The 17166-nt window shown below is 34.7% G+C and overlaps 1 long non-coding RNA gene across 2 annotated transcripts in view; it reads left to right on the top strand.

Moving 5' to 3' along the window:
• Nucleotides 1-9951: 9951 nt before the first annotated feature.
• The window catches only part of LOC111095658, a 90613-nt gene continuing 83398 nt past the window's right edge, over nt 9952-17166 (top strand). For both annotated transcript variants that reach the window (XR_005358636.1, XR_005358635.1), the window contains exon 1: nt 9952-10289. This is a non-coding gene — a long non-coding RNA (uncharacterized LOC111095658). The remainder of the gene's footprint in view (nt 10290-17166) is intronic.

Genomic DNA, 17166 nt, shown 5'->3' with positions numbered 1-17166 from the left:
TGTGGTGCAAACCCTGGGTGGTCTAGAAATCAAATGCAAAATTGCTCTGGAGAGATATATTAGTCCATGTAGGATTTATAAATGGGGAGAAATCAAAAGAGGCCAGGTTAAGATGAGCTCAAAAGCTCCAGATCAGAAATTAAAACATTTATGGTAAGTGATAGCAGTCAAATGCTCAAGGAGAACTGGAGCTATTGGGTTTAAAACCTCAAAGTAAACCCCAAGAGCATGGGATCCTAGGATGACAGAAAAATTAGACACACATGCATACATACAGGTAGCCTAAGTGTGTTTTAAAGGGATTAAAGAGGTAACATTTGTCGTATGGATAAATGCAGGAAGTTTGAAAAGACAGAATCTTAATTTAGCAGTGGGGAAAGTTAGGAATGAAGTGAATATGTCCCCATAGAGCTTCCAGAAGCTGTGCTAATTAGTGGCAGTAAATGCTAAAAGGTGAAGGAAGGTGACCTTTAAAACAGGTGGACTGGTTCAAAGTCTAATTGAGAAGAAATTAGACCTAAGTATCTTCTTCCCACTCCACGCAGGCGGGAGATTGTAGCTGCCTTGCTTAAGAGGAGACTGAAGGATTGTACTCTAGAGAGAATAAAACACAATTTCTTTTTGCCTGGGGGGAAAAGTTGAAGGTTGGGAGACCATGCCGTTCACATGAGAATTAAGAGATACTTAAAGATTTTTTTTTTTCCTGCTATTTGGTATCCTAACTGGGAGGAAGGTATTTACCCTTCAAGCAGGAAATGGGCTTTAACTTCTTCAGAATGCATAGGAAGTACGAATGGAGGAAAAAATATCAGAGATTTCCACAAGAAGTACCAGCAAGATCAATCTACAGTAAAGGACAAAGAGGACCTGTATTCCCACATGGATCTTAGTTGAACATGATTTTCAGTACCCCTATTTTATATATAATAGATAACCCACCAGGAAAGTAGCTAATAAAACAAACTAAAGCAACTTCTGAGAATCCGTTTACTCATGGGAAAGAAATACTACTTTATGGAGCCTGCTTAAAATTCCATTTCTCTCTCTCCCTCTGCCCCTCCCACCCTCTTAAAAAACAAAACAAAACAAAACAAAAAAAACTACTTTATACCCTTAAAGATATGAGAGAACTATCTACCAAAAATAATTAGATCTTTAAAAAGCCAGATGTAGAGACGCCTGGGTGGCTCAGTGGCTTAACGCCTGCCTTTGGCCCGGGGCCTGATCCTGGAGTCCTGGGATTTGAGTCTCACCTCGGGCTCCCCACATGGAGCCTGCTTCTCCCTCTGCCTGTGTCTCTGCCTCTCTCTCTCTCTCTCTCTCTCAAGAAAAAATAAATAAAATGTTAAAAAAACCCAGATGTAATATTTATAATAATATAACATACATATATAACATCTTTATATAATATATATATGTGTGTATCTACAATATTGAATAGAAAAGATGAAAGCAGATGGTCCAGTCTTGTTCTTGAGCTCAAGAGAAAGTATTCAGTCTTCTGTCATCAGACAACAAGTATCATCCTTATCAAAGATGCTCTATATTAGGATAACAAAGTTTCCTTCTGTGGCAGACGTGAGAGTGCTCCACTCAGAACTCTTTTCAAAAGAGAATCTATGCTGGGAAGAGTAAAGTTAGCTCACAACCTCCAGCTGCCACAAATTCATGACCCACCAGAGCATTTTATCAAAGCCACATTTCCCAGTCTACTCCCAACCAAAGACAGAACATGGTGAGGGTACTTGAAGTATCAGATCCTTGCCTCATGTGTGACTCCTCTAATGGACTATCATTGTTATGAGGCTCCCATCATCCTGGCCAGGGCCTGATCAGGGCTGCATTGCAGGCTGAAGCTCTTTCTATCCTAATTTGCTTCTTTTTTTTTTTTTTTCTCTCTCCCTGCATTGTGGTCTGATGGTCTCCTCACTACAGTCTTTTTCCTCTATGCTTCCCTGGCATAGAGTTCTATACCTAATCAAACACGAGAAATAAATATGGGACAGAAAATATACTCTGCTTTACTCATTTTTTTTTTAAGATTTTATTTCTTTATTCATGAGGGACACAGAAAGAAAGGCAGAGACACAGGCAGAGGGATGAGAAGCAGTCTCCACGCAAGGAGCCCGATGTGGGACTCGATCCCAGAAATCCACCTTATGACTTATTGTAATATGCCATGGACACTTGAAAGGACTATATATGCTTCAGGGGTGGGTTGCGTTTGTCCTTTAATTATCAGGTCAATTAGATCTACAGAACTTAGGTTGGCTTGATATCCAACCACAAATATCCATACCTGTGCTCATTTTTATACACTTGCCCTGTCAATTACTGAAAGGAATACTAAATATTTAGCATTTACTGTAGATTTGATATTTCTACCTTTAGCTCTATTAAATTTTTCTCCAAGTATCTTGTAGTTCTGTTAAGAGGTGCACACTTAATGACTGTTAGATCTTTTCAAATAATACTTTATTTTTTATAAAATATCTTTTAAGATCTAGTAATGCATTTGACTTGAAATATACTTTGTCAGGTATTAATGTAGTCATCACAGCCTTCTTTAGTTTTAGAATAGTAAGTAATTCTTAAACATTTTTGATTCCACTACTGCATCTTTTTACTTAAAATGCATTTCTTATAAGCAAATACACCATGGTCTTACTTGATCAAAAGTCTGGTCTGATTTTTTTTTTTGCTAATAATCTTAATTCAATCTATAAAATAGTTGGTATGTTTGGGCCATGTTTCCCATCTTGGCATTTGCTATTATTTGGTTCTTCTTTGTTAGTTCTCCTTTGCCTACATCGACTTAATTATATTTTTGCTTTTGGTATGCTAGAGATTTTAATATGCAAATAATATTACTGTACATCATAATAATTTTACAAACCAATCACAGTACATTTACTCTCTCCAAATACTTGTCATTTTTTATATTCCTTTCTATACTCTAAACCCAACATAACTTATTTTGAAAGAAATCACTAGATTTTTAATAATTCAATAATTTTAAAACTCTATAAAATATAAATACTAAAAGAATGCTACTATATATTTCCCAAGAGATACCCCTTTCCTGGTACTTTTTATTATACACTTTAAATCTGGCTATTTGTTAATTTTTCCCTTCTACTTGAAGAACTTCTTTTAACCATTTCTTGTAGTGAATTTACTGGATAAAATACTCTTAGTGTTATCTGGAAATGTTCCTTGAGACTTGTTAAAATTCAAGCAATATTTTTAGTGAATATAAAATTGTAGCTAAAAAATTTATTTTTGTTCTGCCATTTGACATTCCATTTTCCCTGGTGGAAGCCATTAGTCATTCATCTTGTTGTCCTGCTGTATGTAATATGTACTTTTCCCTTATCATTTAAGATTTACTTTTTGTTTGCTTTAAATAATTTATGATATGCTAGTGTGCTTTTATGTATATACTACATGCTTAGAGTTTTGCTGAGCTTCCTATACATGTGTATCAACGTCTTTTTAACAGTTTGGAAATTCTCCATTCCTTATTTCTTCAAATAGTTCTTCTGACTTATCCTATCTTTTTTCTCCTTCTGGAAGCTAGTTATATATAGTTTTTCCCTTTGCTATTATGGCATATATCAGAGATCCTCTCTTTCAGTTCTCATTCTTTATTCCTTTCTGTTCCACCTTTACTATTTTTACCTGCCTTAATGGTCACTAGCCTTCCTATTCTGAACCCAGACTGAGGTTAAGCCTATGTAGTGGAAAGTGTTCCAACTAAAACACAGGGAATAACTGATAAAACAACAAAAATGAAACATCACAGTTAAGTGTAATGCAGTGAAAAAGTTTAGTATGCATCTAATTTGATTTATAGGGGTAAAAAGAGAAGAAAATGGAGTACCCAAAATACCTAAAGATGTATTCACTATGAATTTTCCAAAACTGAAGAGATGGCAAACACAAGTTTATAAAGCATTATGAACACCAAGCAGTATAAATATAAAATGACATATATAAACATCATAGTCAAAATATCTGAAAAAAGAAAAATTAAGAAAATTAATTTTAAAGGACATTGTTTGGGGTTTTTAAATTTATTTTATTTTTTTAAGTAGGCTCTATGACCAGCATGGAGCCCAATGCAGGGCTTGAACTCACAATACTGATACCAAGACCTGAGCTGAGATCAAGAGCCAGAGGCTTAACTGACTAAACCACCCACATTCCCCTAGAAGACAGTGTTTTAAATTAAGAACCAATAAAACTGACATCTGATTTCTCAGCAGAATCCTGGAATCCAGAAGACAATTGAATTAGATCATTAAAGCAGTTCAAGAAATGCAAGATTCTACAAATAGTATTCTTAAAAAATTAACATATTTCACAATATTTTAACAAAGAAGCAATTTTAACTATGATTCCTTCCCTATAATTCTATAAAGTGAAAGAAAATTATCCCCATAGAATATTATAGAGATTTTTAAAAAATGTATTGACAAGAAATTGAATGTTAGGATACCCAAATTTGAGATTTCTTAATGAATGTGCCAAATAAATGAATGTTGATAAAATAAATTTAAATTAGACAAAGATATTAAAAGATCTAATATACAAAGAAGATAGCAGCATAAAGGGAATAGAAGTACACATTATCTTACCTCATTATATTTTAAAGTATCCTAACTTTTAAAGTGATGAGATTATATAAATTAAAAGGAACCACTAGTTTATGGGGAAGTGAAAGATTGAGGAACCTCATCCAAACTGTCAGTATCTTGAACCAGGAGAAGCTATGAAAATTAAAGCAGCTTAAAACCAACTTTAAAGTTCTGGTTATGTTGAAGCCAACCTTATGTTTTGGTTGTTTAATTAAAGTGCATTATAAACTGTTGACATTTTGCAAACAAGAGGGTGAATATTTTTTGCACAATAGCAAAAAAAAAATCTTTCTGCAAATTCACTTCAAAGTATGTCTAGTTTAGTGCCTTCTGATGCACTTGAATCTGATGAGTTATGAGTCTCAAAATTCCAAGTCTATTTCCTTGTTTTTTTTTTTAAGATTTTATTTATTTATTCATGAGAGATACAGAGAGAGAGAGAGGCAGAGACACAGGCAGAAGGAGAAGCAGGCTCCATGCAGGGAGCCTGACGTGGGACTCAATCCCAGGTCTCCAGGATCACACCCTGGGCTGAAGGTGGTGCTAAACCTCTGCACCACCAGGGCTACCCCCAAGTCTATTTCCTTGTATCCATCTAGCATGCATTTGTTGGGTTCTTTTGAAATGTGACATGAATATTGCCCAGATTTACCTAATTTCTCTCTCTATAGCTATCAGTTGATCTTATTGTCAACCTAAAAACTTTATAATTCTTTGGGTATTAGAGGTTTGATATCATTTATCTTTATATTCAGTATTTCTCAGAGGAATCATCCTCCCAGAATGTATTGCTAATTGTTAGCCCCACTCACATCCTGTCTTGTTTCTTAAAATGTCACCTCATTGGACCATTGATAAAAGATCTACTACTGCAGGATGCACAATTTTTAAACAAAACTGTGGCTACTCTATAGAAGCTATTGCAATAGATGTATAGTTATTTGGGTTTGTAACCAGCTTGAAGGCCTTAGGAAAGGTGTTCCCTCCTTCCCTAGGCAGCAAGATATCTGTATAGACTAATTACATTAGTCCCCTTTATTTATGGCCTATAAAGTCTAATTTCTCTCTGAAACTGACAAAAAGTTTAACGCTTGTTATTACCAGGAATTGTTCTCATAGTAGGTAGCAAAAGTCCAACCCAAGCTGCATTAATAAAAAAGAGTAAGGTGTAGTAATGATGCTGATATAAGTCCAGAGACTCAAAAAGGGCTGAACTAAATTCAGAAATACAAACCCTTTCAAACTCTACTGGTGTACCAGTTCATTTTTTTTTTACATGATTTGTTATCACTTGCCCCATATTTCTTTCCTCCATTTTCAAGTTCACACATCAGAAAATGGCCAGTAACTCCTAAATTGACATGTCTACTATATGAGAACCATATTACTAAAGAACCCAGTGAGATCTGAAAGTGTTTGTTCAGTTACCCAAAGAGCTACTCATTTTCATATATTGTGTCTAATTCCCACTTCTGGTCAATAAGTTATGCATCATAGGCAGTATCTATTCATTTTAACCAGAATATTATCACAGTAAATATAAAGTTAGAATGAAAATAGAGAGTTAACAGAGCAGCCTGGGGAAGGGAGTTTCTAGGGAAAAAATGATAAAGAAATGGAAAAAAATAATATGTCAGTTCCACCAAAATTACAATTCTTGTTCTCATTATCAATTTTTTCATATTTCTTTAGAATTTTAAAATAATAAACTGGAATAATAACAGTGTCTAGTTGGTGCTTTAAGAAAAAAATGATGGCAATAGGTGAAAATAATCAACTTGTTTAAATGAAGTTTAAAAATTAGTCTTTGTTTGGGGACACCTGGGTGGTTCAGTCAGTTAAGCATCTTCCTTCAGTTCAGGTCATGATCTCTGAGTTCTACACGTGGCTTCCTGCACTGCAGGGAGTCTGCTTCTCCCTCTCCTTCTCCCTCTCCCCCCTGACTCATGCATGTTGTCTTTCTGTCTCTTTCTCTCTCAAATAAATAAATGAAGTCTTAAAAAAATTGGTCTTTGTTTAAATAAGCTGCATTATTATCATATGAGAATAAGAGAGGGTATATATAAAATTATATGGTAATTTTGCTAATGAGTCTGTAGGATATGTATATTATATATCCTATATAATATATATCATATATATAGGATATATCCTATAGAATAATAATGATAGAATAATATACTATAGAATATACATATATATTCTATAATATACATTCATCAAGGTTCTATACCTTTCACTTCTCTTTTTTCTGAAAGGTTGTTTTGCTAGTTTTTAAATATATCATGGTAACAATTATTTTGGTCCTTATTAAAGTACCAAGTAGTTGATCCAGAAACTAGTACAAATATTTTAAAAATAATGTTTCATTAAACATGCACACAGGGTCTCCTGACTGGCTTAGTTGGCTAAGCATCTGACTCTTGATCTCAGCTCAGGTCTTGATCTCAGGGTTGTGAGTTCACGCCCTGTGTTGGGCTCCGTGCACACGTATTTATGCCTATATTAGGAAACAAATAGAATGTTAAGGTAAATACAATTTAAAAAGGAACCATTTCTTAGAAAAATAGCATACGTTTTTTTATTTATATTCCTTCAGACTTGAACATTGCAAGGGATAATTTAGAGTTCTATATCTGGTGTCAAACAAAATGAAACAATCTGACTACATAAAGTAAAGTACATTAAACCACGGATGGTGTCAGCTTCCCTCCTGTCTCCTCAGGGAGCAAACATTACAACATCATATGAAAGGTAGTGGATTAATAGTAAAGTTGCCAGGATTCAAATATATGTAAATACGGCGCTTAATCCTTTTGACTCCTTCTGCTAAAATTGACTTGTCTGATATATGTGTACATTTTCAGGTTCAGTAGTTTAAATTGTGTTTTCAGAAGCTGCTGGAATAATCTTTGTAGTTAATGTTTTATGGAGTAGTTATACACCTGGAAGAATCTGATTCCGGATGTGGAAATAACATATTTGTACAAAACCAAGCAGTTTCAGAAAATTCCTCCGTAGACGTAGGGCATAGTGAGATATCTACAAGAAATTATTTTGATTTTTTTACACTTTTTTCAACGAGTATTTACTATTAGTTGAGGCTTGATTCAGGATCCCGTGGTGGAGATCACCATGTACCCAGGTCCCCCTTCACCACCCTGGGAGAAGGATGGAGGCCAGAGGAGAGGTGGGTGGACCAGTTCAGATCTTCTTAGGCAAGTTGCCTTCTTCCTGGTGGTCATCCCAGGCTGGCACCAGGGGTATGGGGCAGAGGGACTTGTATGCATGCCCAGCACTGTTCTCACATGGAGATGTTATCCTCTTTAGCAGTCATTGGCTGCTCACAGCAGTGGAGATCCAGGTAGTTCTGGCAGCAGTTCCTAGTCTGTTTCTGGTTGGGGAAGCAGCTGTCAAGAGGGACAGTCTGGTAGTTCTCGATTTTGGTCCTGATGCCTTCTGCCCTGGTGCTCACTCTAAAGACACCCCTGTAGCCACTTGCAGCTCAACGTGACCCTCAGCAAAGATCAAGAAATTATTTTTAGAACATACTATTTGACTCTAAAGTATTCAAAAAATAAGATGGGAAATGTTGCTACCCACAAAGTACAAAAAATACCAAATAATGGTTTCTGATTTATTTTCTAGTTTTGCTTCATTTATCATTTCAAATGTAGTTAAAATTTGCCTTTCATCTAATTTAATGCTTAACCAATACTATGACGTAAACTGTGGGTTGGTATTACTGACCACATTATAAATATAAAGAAGCCAAAAACTAATTAGGTTCTAATAGTTTGCCATGGTGACAGAAGGAAGACTAGATTATAGAGTTTCTATCCATTTCTGCATTTTATTTTACTGATTCATCTCTGTTTTAGGGCTAAAATGAGAACAACTTTTTTTTTTTGGAGAAATATTTGGATAAAATGTGTTCAAAGCCAAAATTTAACTGTGAATACATTTACAGATCAATTGACTTTACCTAATGATTCATGAATCTAGCAGCATCTTATATATCAAATGGAAATGATCTCCAAAGAGCTGAACAAAATAGGAGATGTTCATAGGCAGAAGGGGACAGGGAACAAGGAAAGAGTGAATTATATCATCTTTGGGGGATGGGAAGGGCCTATCAGGTGAAGTAGCTCATTAGCACTGACCAGGAAATTTCAAATTTACTACTTTAAGATTATTTTCCTGGGACAGATTGAAATTGCAATTAGGTTAGGTATTGAGTCTTGATTTTCTGATGTGGGGTTTAGCACAAGTGATTCCATTGTGGGCCTATTGTCTTTTCTTGTTTTAATTTCCTTCTTTTGATCAAAGTCTCAGATTGAGAGAAAAGAACAAAATTTGAGGCATTGTCACCACTCCCAGCTACTGCTCAGAAGTTCTTGCGTGTTTTTGTTGATCTTCTGTGTGGTATTCACAGGTCATGACTTTTTTCCCCCCTTAATCTCTGTGTTACAAGCCACAACTTCAGATCTACAAATTTTAATTCAGTCATTTTCTTCATACCATTTCTGACATTTCAGTCTTAGGGAGATCGTTTGCTTGGTGATTGACAGGTGCAAATATGCATTTAAAGTTTTTGAGAGAGTAGAGCATGACACAGAGATTACTGTTGAGTTTTAGAAGTAAAAAAAAAAAAAAATCTAGCATATGGAGTGAACTTCAGAGCCACGGTCTCCAAGACACAATCAATCAAGATAAAATAAAGAAAGACACCATTAAGGAATTATCTTTTTAAACCAAGGGGCTAGCTCAATAATCCTACATACTTGGAAAATACCAAGTTTGAATTTCATGAGAAGTGTTAATCCTGGTCTAAAAACAGGTGTTGGCCACGGCAAGATACTAGTACTTGTTCACCTGAAAGATAATCAAATGCTAGCCTATATCAAGAATGATTTTGGCCAAAGAGTCTAAAGATTTTTGCTGGGCAGCTATTGTTTTAGCAGTCATGTAATACCTTCAAGAGTTAAGGAAAACTTCCTGATCATAGCCTCATTTCCACCTATTCTTAGCCAGGGGAGCTGTGATCTATCAAAGGAAGCTAAACTCCTCTTGGTAATTTCCACATGAGTCTATGGCTCAAGACTGGAAAATTTACATGAAAGCCAGTAAATTTTAATGGTCTGTAGACCACACAGTTTTATTCTGGTTACCAATGCCTTGTGCCTCTTTCTTTGCATAGAGCCTAGATGCAAGTTTCCCTGAGTTTGGAATTATTAACCACAGAGAAATAGAATCTCTTGGTTAAGTATTATGACACAATAGAGAGGGAACAGAGTTTGTTCCAGACAAACTGATGCTTTGGAAATCAAAGTAGTTTGTGATGAGCTGAACTACGTAATCACTGCAAATCTAAGAGTTGTTTGAAGGTTGGGTTACCCCCTTAGCAATGGCTTGGGAGATACAGCCCTCTTTGGCTGTGAGATGTATATCTAAGGTTCAGGTTTCTGAAGTTTGGCTTCCATTTGGGGAGTGAAGGCAGCCTGATATATTTACCTCTAAGGAGATTCAAGGGAAGTCTTTCTCTTAGTCCAAAAGAAGGTGGAAGAAAATTAGAAATGTTCGTTCAGAGAATTGTAGCCAGGTATTTGAAAAAAATTAGAAGATTTCAGAATCCAGTTCAACTTACAGGTATGTACCAAAACTTAATTAGACATGCTCACAGGATTAGAATCTAATATTTTTTATGCAGACATAATTCCTCTCTCTAAAAATATTTCTTCAAACATTTTTCTCTCTATAGTCAGCCCCATTTTTATCAAAGATAATAACATTAAAATAATATTTTCATTAAACTTGGCCTCATTATTAACAAAAGTAAAGCGAGAATAGTGATTGACCCTATAAGCTCTTTTTAAGAATGCTTTACCGACATCTTTTCAAAAAGGTCCTCTGTGACTTTTCCAAGAAGCTTTATTGGTTCCATAAAGTCAACCTTGCTTCCTGAGAAATGTCTTATCACCTCTCAGTGTATGCACATCTCTCTCAACTATGGCATTCCAATCAAAGCCTTGGTAATATAGTCAACATTTTCAATTGGGTCCTGTAACAAGAACAAATGCTTGTTAAACTTATATAAATATATTATTTTGCTAGGAAAATATTACTCGAGAGTTTATGAATTCTGAAGGAATCAGGCAGGTAGGAAAAATAAATGTTTTCCTCTTGGTTTATAAATGTGTGATTTACCAAACTGCCATAACCCATAGGAAGCTTAAGAAAAAATGCTTCCTTAAATTTTGGAAAGCAAGTCATCATAGAACCAGTAATGTTTCAAAAAAGTCATAGAAATTATGATCAGGGATCCCTGGGTGGCGCAGCGGTTTGGCGCCTGCCTTTGGCCCAGGGCGCGATCCTGGAGACCCGGGATCGAATCCCACATCGGGCTCCCAGTGCATGGAGCCTGCTTCTCCCTCTGCCTATGTCTCTGCCTCTCTCTCTTTCTCTCTCTGTGACTATCATAAATAAATAAAAATTAAAAAAAATAAAGAGATATTAAAAAAAAAAAGAAATTATGATCATACTTTTCAGTTCCTGTAATCCCAATAATTAATAATTCTGCTTTTTACAGTTTCTCCACTAGTTCAAGAAATTCCTACCCAGTTCAGTTTTAATGATCTTGATGAGGACAGCTTTCTGATAGCTTTAAGATTCTTTACATGAATTTCCTTGAAGATGAAGTACTTTTACAGGAATAACTTTATAAAAGCAGCAAAGTAAAACAATAAGAGCCTATGAAAATACTTAAAGATTCTTATAGTAAAAGATCTGATAAGAGTTTATTATAATGCAATTGACAAGGAAATTTGGTTATTTTCATGCACACATTTGAAGATAAGAACTGGAATTATGACTGATAATGTTAGAACAGGAAATAGCAAATTTTGGAAATTTCATATTTCTGCAATACTTCTATCTATACAAATATAACATAAAGAAATCTTACTATTATTTCTTACTTGACATTCTTACCGTATAATTTAACATATCAAATTAGCCTAATTAGTTTATCATTTCTCTTTTTTTATAAAGAGAGAGAACAAATATTTTCAGCTATCTCAAGGACCATCTTTAAAATCCTTAAGTTTGTTCCAGGTCAAAAAAACTTCCTTTAGAATTTGATTTTGGAAAATTTGTCAAAAATTTTGAAAGATTTTAAAGCACTTGGTCAAATAGGATCATAGGTTACTGTGAAACAATATTTTTAAACAGTTACAGGCAAACACAGAAAATAAGTTTAAAAACAACAAATCTTAGCTCTTTTAATAGGGAAAACTCAATTTCTCCAATAAAGTTTTGCTAAAGACAACACAGAATATTATTTTCACAGAACACAGAACCTTTGTTGTCAAACATTAAATAGGAAAAATAATACAAACAGGCTTTTAAATTGCATGTAGTCAATATTTAGTGACTGTTAGTGTGAGTGGAAGAATTTATCTTTGGGACTCAGCAAAACCAGTTCTAAGAGCAAAGTGTGTAGTGATAGAAGCCCCCTTCAAAACAAGAGAAATCTCAAAAAATCTAACTTTACACCTAAAAGAAGTAGAAAAAGAAAAAAAAAAGCCGAAGGTTAATATAAGAAAGGAAATAATAAAGATTAGAGTAGAAATAAATAATATAGCAACTAAAAATTACTATTAGGAATCAGGTACAATAATAGAAAATTGATCAGTTAGAAAAGAAATTGGATCTTTCTGGCGGATGGAATAAATTAAGATTATCTGCTCCAGATGACTAATGAATTACTAATTTTTGTGGAGAAGACATAATATTTTCCATTCTCCTAAATTTTAAAATACTCTCTCCTCTTTTGCTGTCCTTCAGATAAGAATTACCTCCCTGGGGCAGCCCAGGTGGCTCAGCAGTTTAGTGCCACCTTCAGCCCAGGGCGGATCCTGGAGACCAGGGATCGAGTTCCAGGTCGGGCTCCCTGCATGGAGCCTGCTTCTCCCTCTGCCTGTGTCTCTGCCCCTCTCTCTCTCTCTGTGTCTCTCATGAATAAATAGATAGATAGATAGATAGATAGATAGATAGATAGATAGATAGATAGAAGATAGATGATACATAGATAAAGAATTACCTCCCTGAAGTTGATATTTTACAGATGGCCTGGGTAAGAGTTATGGAAAGAACGCATGTCCTCCCAGAAAAATTTGTTTCCTAAAGATAATATTTACAAGCCTCTGAGATAAATGAGAGATGTTCTGAGACTGATAAAAAGGAATAGGTAAACTTTGAACTACCTCTAGACCCGCATTTTGAGTTTTGCAAAGATTTGTAAGATAAGGACAGTTGTTCTCAATTCCTCAAATACAGAAAGGTTCATGATGTACCTTTCCCATGTCATTATCTGTTTCAAATGCCATCAGAAGTTCACTTCAAACCCCATCATTGCCAGCAAAACTGCTAAAAAACAAAATTCAACCGAATAAACTTAAAGATCACATTGGATTTATTCAGAGATTCATGAATTGGGCGGTATCTCATCTAGCCAAAAGAAGTTATGAAAAGCTGCACAAAATGGGACTTTAATAGGCAGAATTGAGCAGAGACATGGAAAGAGCTGATTATCTCATCTTTCTTTAGGGGGATGCAAAGAGTGTAATGTATCTTGAAATCTGGGATTGAGCTACCTCTAGCTTTGTTCTTTGTCAAAATTGCTTTATCTATTTTTGGTCTTTTGTGTTTCCACACAAATTTTAGGATTGTTTTATTTCTGTGAAAGTGCTGTTGGCATTTTGATAAAGATTGCATTGGATTGAATCTATAGATTTCCTTGAGTGGTATGAATTTTTTAACAATATTCTTCCAACCCATGAGCATAATGTATCTTTCCATTTTTTTGGTGTCTTCAATTTTTTCCATCATTGGTTGTAATTTTCAGGGAATATATATCTTCACCTACTTGTTTACATATATTCTAGATATTTTATTCTTTTTGGTGTATTTTTAAATGGATTTTTTTCTTAATTTATCTTTTTGGTAGTCCATTATTAGTTTATAAAAATGCAACGAGGTTTCTGTATATTTTGTATCCTGTGACTTTTACTGATTCATTTATTAGTTCTCATAGGGTTTTGGTGGAGTCTGTAGGGCTTTCTGTGTATAGTGTTGTGTCATCCACAAATAGTAACAGTTTGATTTTTTTTCTCTACCAATTTTGATTCCTTTTATATCTTTTTCTGGTCTAATTGTTGTGGCTATGAATTTGAGTACTATGTTAAATAAAAGTGCCAAGAGTGGACATCCTTGTCATTTTCCTGATATCAAAGGAAAAGCTTACATTTTTAAAAATCATTAAGTATGATATTAGGTATGGGTTTGTCATATATGGACTTTATTATGTTGAAGTATATTTATTTCCTCTGAATTCACTTCTTTGAGAGTTTTTATAATAAATGGATTTGAGGGATCCCTGGGTGGCGCAGCGGTTTAGCGCCTGCCTTTGGCCCAGGGCGCGATCCTGGAGACCCGGGATCGAATCCCACGTCGGGCTCCCGGTGCATGGAGCTTGCTTCTCCCTCTGCCTGTGTCTCTGCCTCTGTGTGTGTGTGTGTGTGTGTGTGTGTGTGTGTGTGTGTGACTATCATAAATAAAAAAAAATAAAAAAAAATAAATGGATTTGAATTTTGTTAAATGTTTTTTTCTGATCATGTGGAGTTTTTTAAGATATATATATATATATATATATATTTTTTTTTTTTTTTTGAGAGAGAAGGAGTGAGCACAAGCAGGAGAGGGGCAGAAGGAAAGGAACAAGCAGACTCCCCACTGAGTGGGGAGCCTAATGTGGAGCTTAGTCCCAGAACCCTGAGATCATGACCTGAGCCAAAGGCAGACTGAACCACCCAGGCACCTTGATCATGTGGTTTTTATCCATTATTTAATCAGTGTAATGTATCATGTTTAATTGTGGATAATATATCATACTTACATTCCTGGAATAAATCTCACTTGATGGTGGTAAATGATATTTTATTGTATCACTGTTTTTTAATTGCTATATTTTGTTGAGGATTTTTGCATCTATGTTCATCAGGAATATTGGCCTATAGTTTTCTTTTGTTATAGCATCTTTGGTTTTGTTAGCTATCAGAGTAATGCTGACCTTATAATGAATTTGGAAGCTTTACTTCCTCTTCTATTCTTTAGTAGTTATTAGCTCTTTCATTTTTGTGCATTTAATAGGTATTAACTCTTTTTTATATGGTTGGTAGAACTCACTAGGGAATCTAACTGGTCCTGGAATTTTGTGTTTTGGCAGGTTTGTTTTTGTTTTTGTTTTTGTTTTTCACTACAGCTTTGTAATATAACTTGAAATTTAACATTATGATACTTCCAGTTTTTTTTTTCTTTTTCAAGATTGTTTTGCCTATTCAGGGTCTTTCATAGTTCTATACAAATTTCAGGATTGTTCTAGCTCTGTGAAAAATACTGTTGTGTTTTGATAGGGATTGCATTAAATCTGTAGATTGCTTTGGGCAGTATGGGTGTTTCAACAACATCCTTCCTGTCCATGAGCATGGAATACCTTTCAATTTCTTTTTATTATCATCAATTTCTTTCATCAATGTGTTACAGTTTTCAGAGGAAAGTCCATCATCCTTTTTACGTTTATTCCTAGATATTTTCTTTATGGTGCAATTGTAAATGAGATTTCTTTCCCTTAAGTTCTCTTTCTGATGCTTCATTATTAGTGCAAATAAATGCAATGGATTTCTGTACATTTTTAGTGGAGTCTTCAGGGTTTTCTATATATAGTATCATGTCATCTACAAATAGTGGAAGTTTTACTTCTTCTTTACCAATCTGGATGACTTTTATTTTGTTGTTGTTGTTGTTGTTGTTGTTGTCTGATTGCTGCGGCTAGGACTTCCAGTACTGTGTTGAATAAAAGTGATGATGTACTTTGTCAAATTCTTTTTCTGCTTATATTGAAATAATCATATTATATATATATATATATATATATAATCATATCATCATATCCTTTCCCTTGTTGATGTGATGTATCACACTGATTGATTCATAAATATTGAACCACTCTTGAATCCCAAGAATCTTGGTGAATCCTAGTTGATCTTGGTGAGTTTCTTTTTCTAATGTATCAATGGATTCAGTTTTCTAGTATTTTCTTGAGGATTTTTGCATCTATGTTCATCAGAGATATTGACCTGTAGTTTGCTGTTTTGTTTTTTGTTTTTGTTTTGTTTTTTTGGTGGTGTCTTTATCTGGTTTTGGTATCAAGGTAATTATGGCCCTAAAGAATAAATGTGGAAGTTTTCCTTCCTCTTCTATCATTTGGAATCATTTGATAAGACTAGCTAGTAACTCTTCTTTAAATGTCTGGTATAACTGGTATAACTGGCCTGTGAAGCCCTCTGGTCCTAGACTTTTGTTTGTTAGGAGGGTTTTTTGCTTTTGTTTTTGTTTGTTTGTTTTGATTACTGATTCAATTTCATTCCTGGTAATTGATCTGTTCAAATTTTCTATTTTGTCCTGATTCATTTGGGGGAGGTTATATGTTTCTAGGAATTTATTCATTTCTTCTAGAGTGCCCAATTAGTTATATATTTTTCATTAAAATCTCTTAAAATTATTTGTATTTCTGTGGTGTTGGTTGTCACTTCTTTTCTTTGTGATTTTGAGTCCTATGCCTGCCTCTCCCTCTCTCTCCCTCTCTCTCTCTCCCTCCCTCTCTCTCTCTCTCTGGCTAGAGGTTTGTCAATTTTGTTGACCTTTTCAAAAAACCAAACCTGCTTATTTTTTAAAAATTTTAGATCCATGGGAAATTATATTCTTATTTTTTTTTTAATTTTTATTTATTTATGATAGTCACACACAGAGAGAGAGAGAGAGGCAGAGACACAGGCAGAGGGAGAAGCAGGCTCCATGCACCGGGAGCCCGACGTGGGATTCGATCCCAGGTCTCCAGGATCGCGCCCTGGGCCAAAGACAGACGCTAAACCGCTGCGCCACCCAGGGATCCCTATTCTTATTTATATACACTGTAGCATTTACTGCTTAAAAAAAGAAACTGTGATGTATTAATGAATCAGATGAATCAATAAAAACATTTAAGTATTTTACCTAAAACTATTAAAAACACTAAGGATTTTTAAAAAGGCCAACTAGGCTAGGTCCTTGTCAAATTGGTGATTATATAACAATTTCATGTTGGATTGTGATTTTTCAGTTATATAATTCTACAGTTTAAAATTGTGTGACTCTGTACTTCTTAAATGATTTTTGGCATTGTATTACAAATGTTCTTTTTCCATTTCTGCCATACACATATGTACAGACACACATGTAGATTTTCAAATTATATACTGTAGGGTTTCAAATATCCTAATGTCAGTAGAATTTGAAAATAGGTTTCTAACTTGTGCGCTGAATTTGAAAAGCTCCTAAAGCCAATGAAACTACTTTTACTACATTTGAACTAAAATAAGCAACCTGTCATCGACTGAGTTGAAAGCATGGTTCCAAGAATATATCCAGT

Source organism: Canis lupus, chromosome 4 (genome assembly GCF_011100685.1).
Source record: "Canis lupus familiaris isolate Mischka breed German Shepherd chromosome 4, alternate assembly UU_Cfam_GSD_1.0, whole genome shotgun sequence".
NCBI lineage: Eukaryota > Metazoa > Chordata > Mammalia > Carnivora > Canidae > Canis > Canis lupus.
Note: the sequence above shows the minus strand (reverse complement) of the source record. Positions and strands in the feature narration are given on the sequence as shown.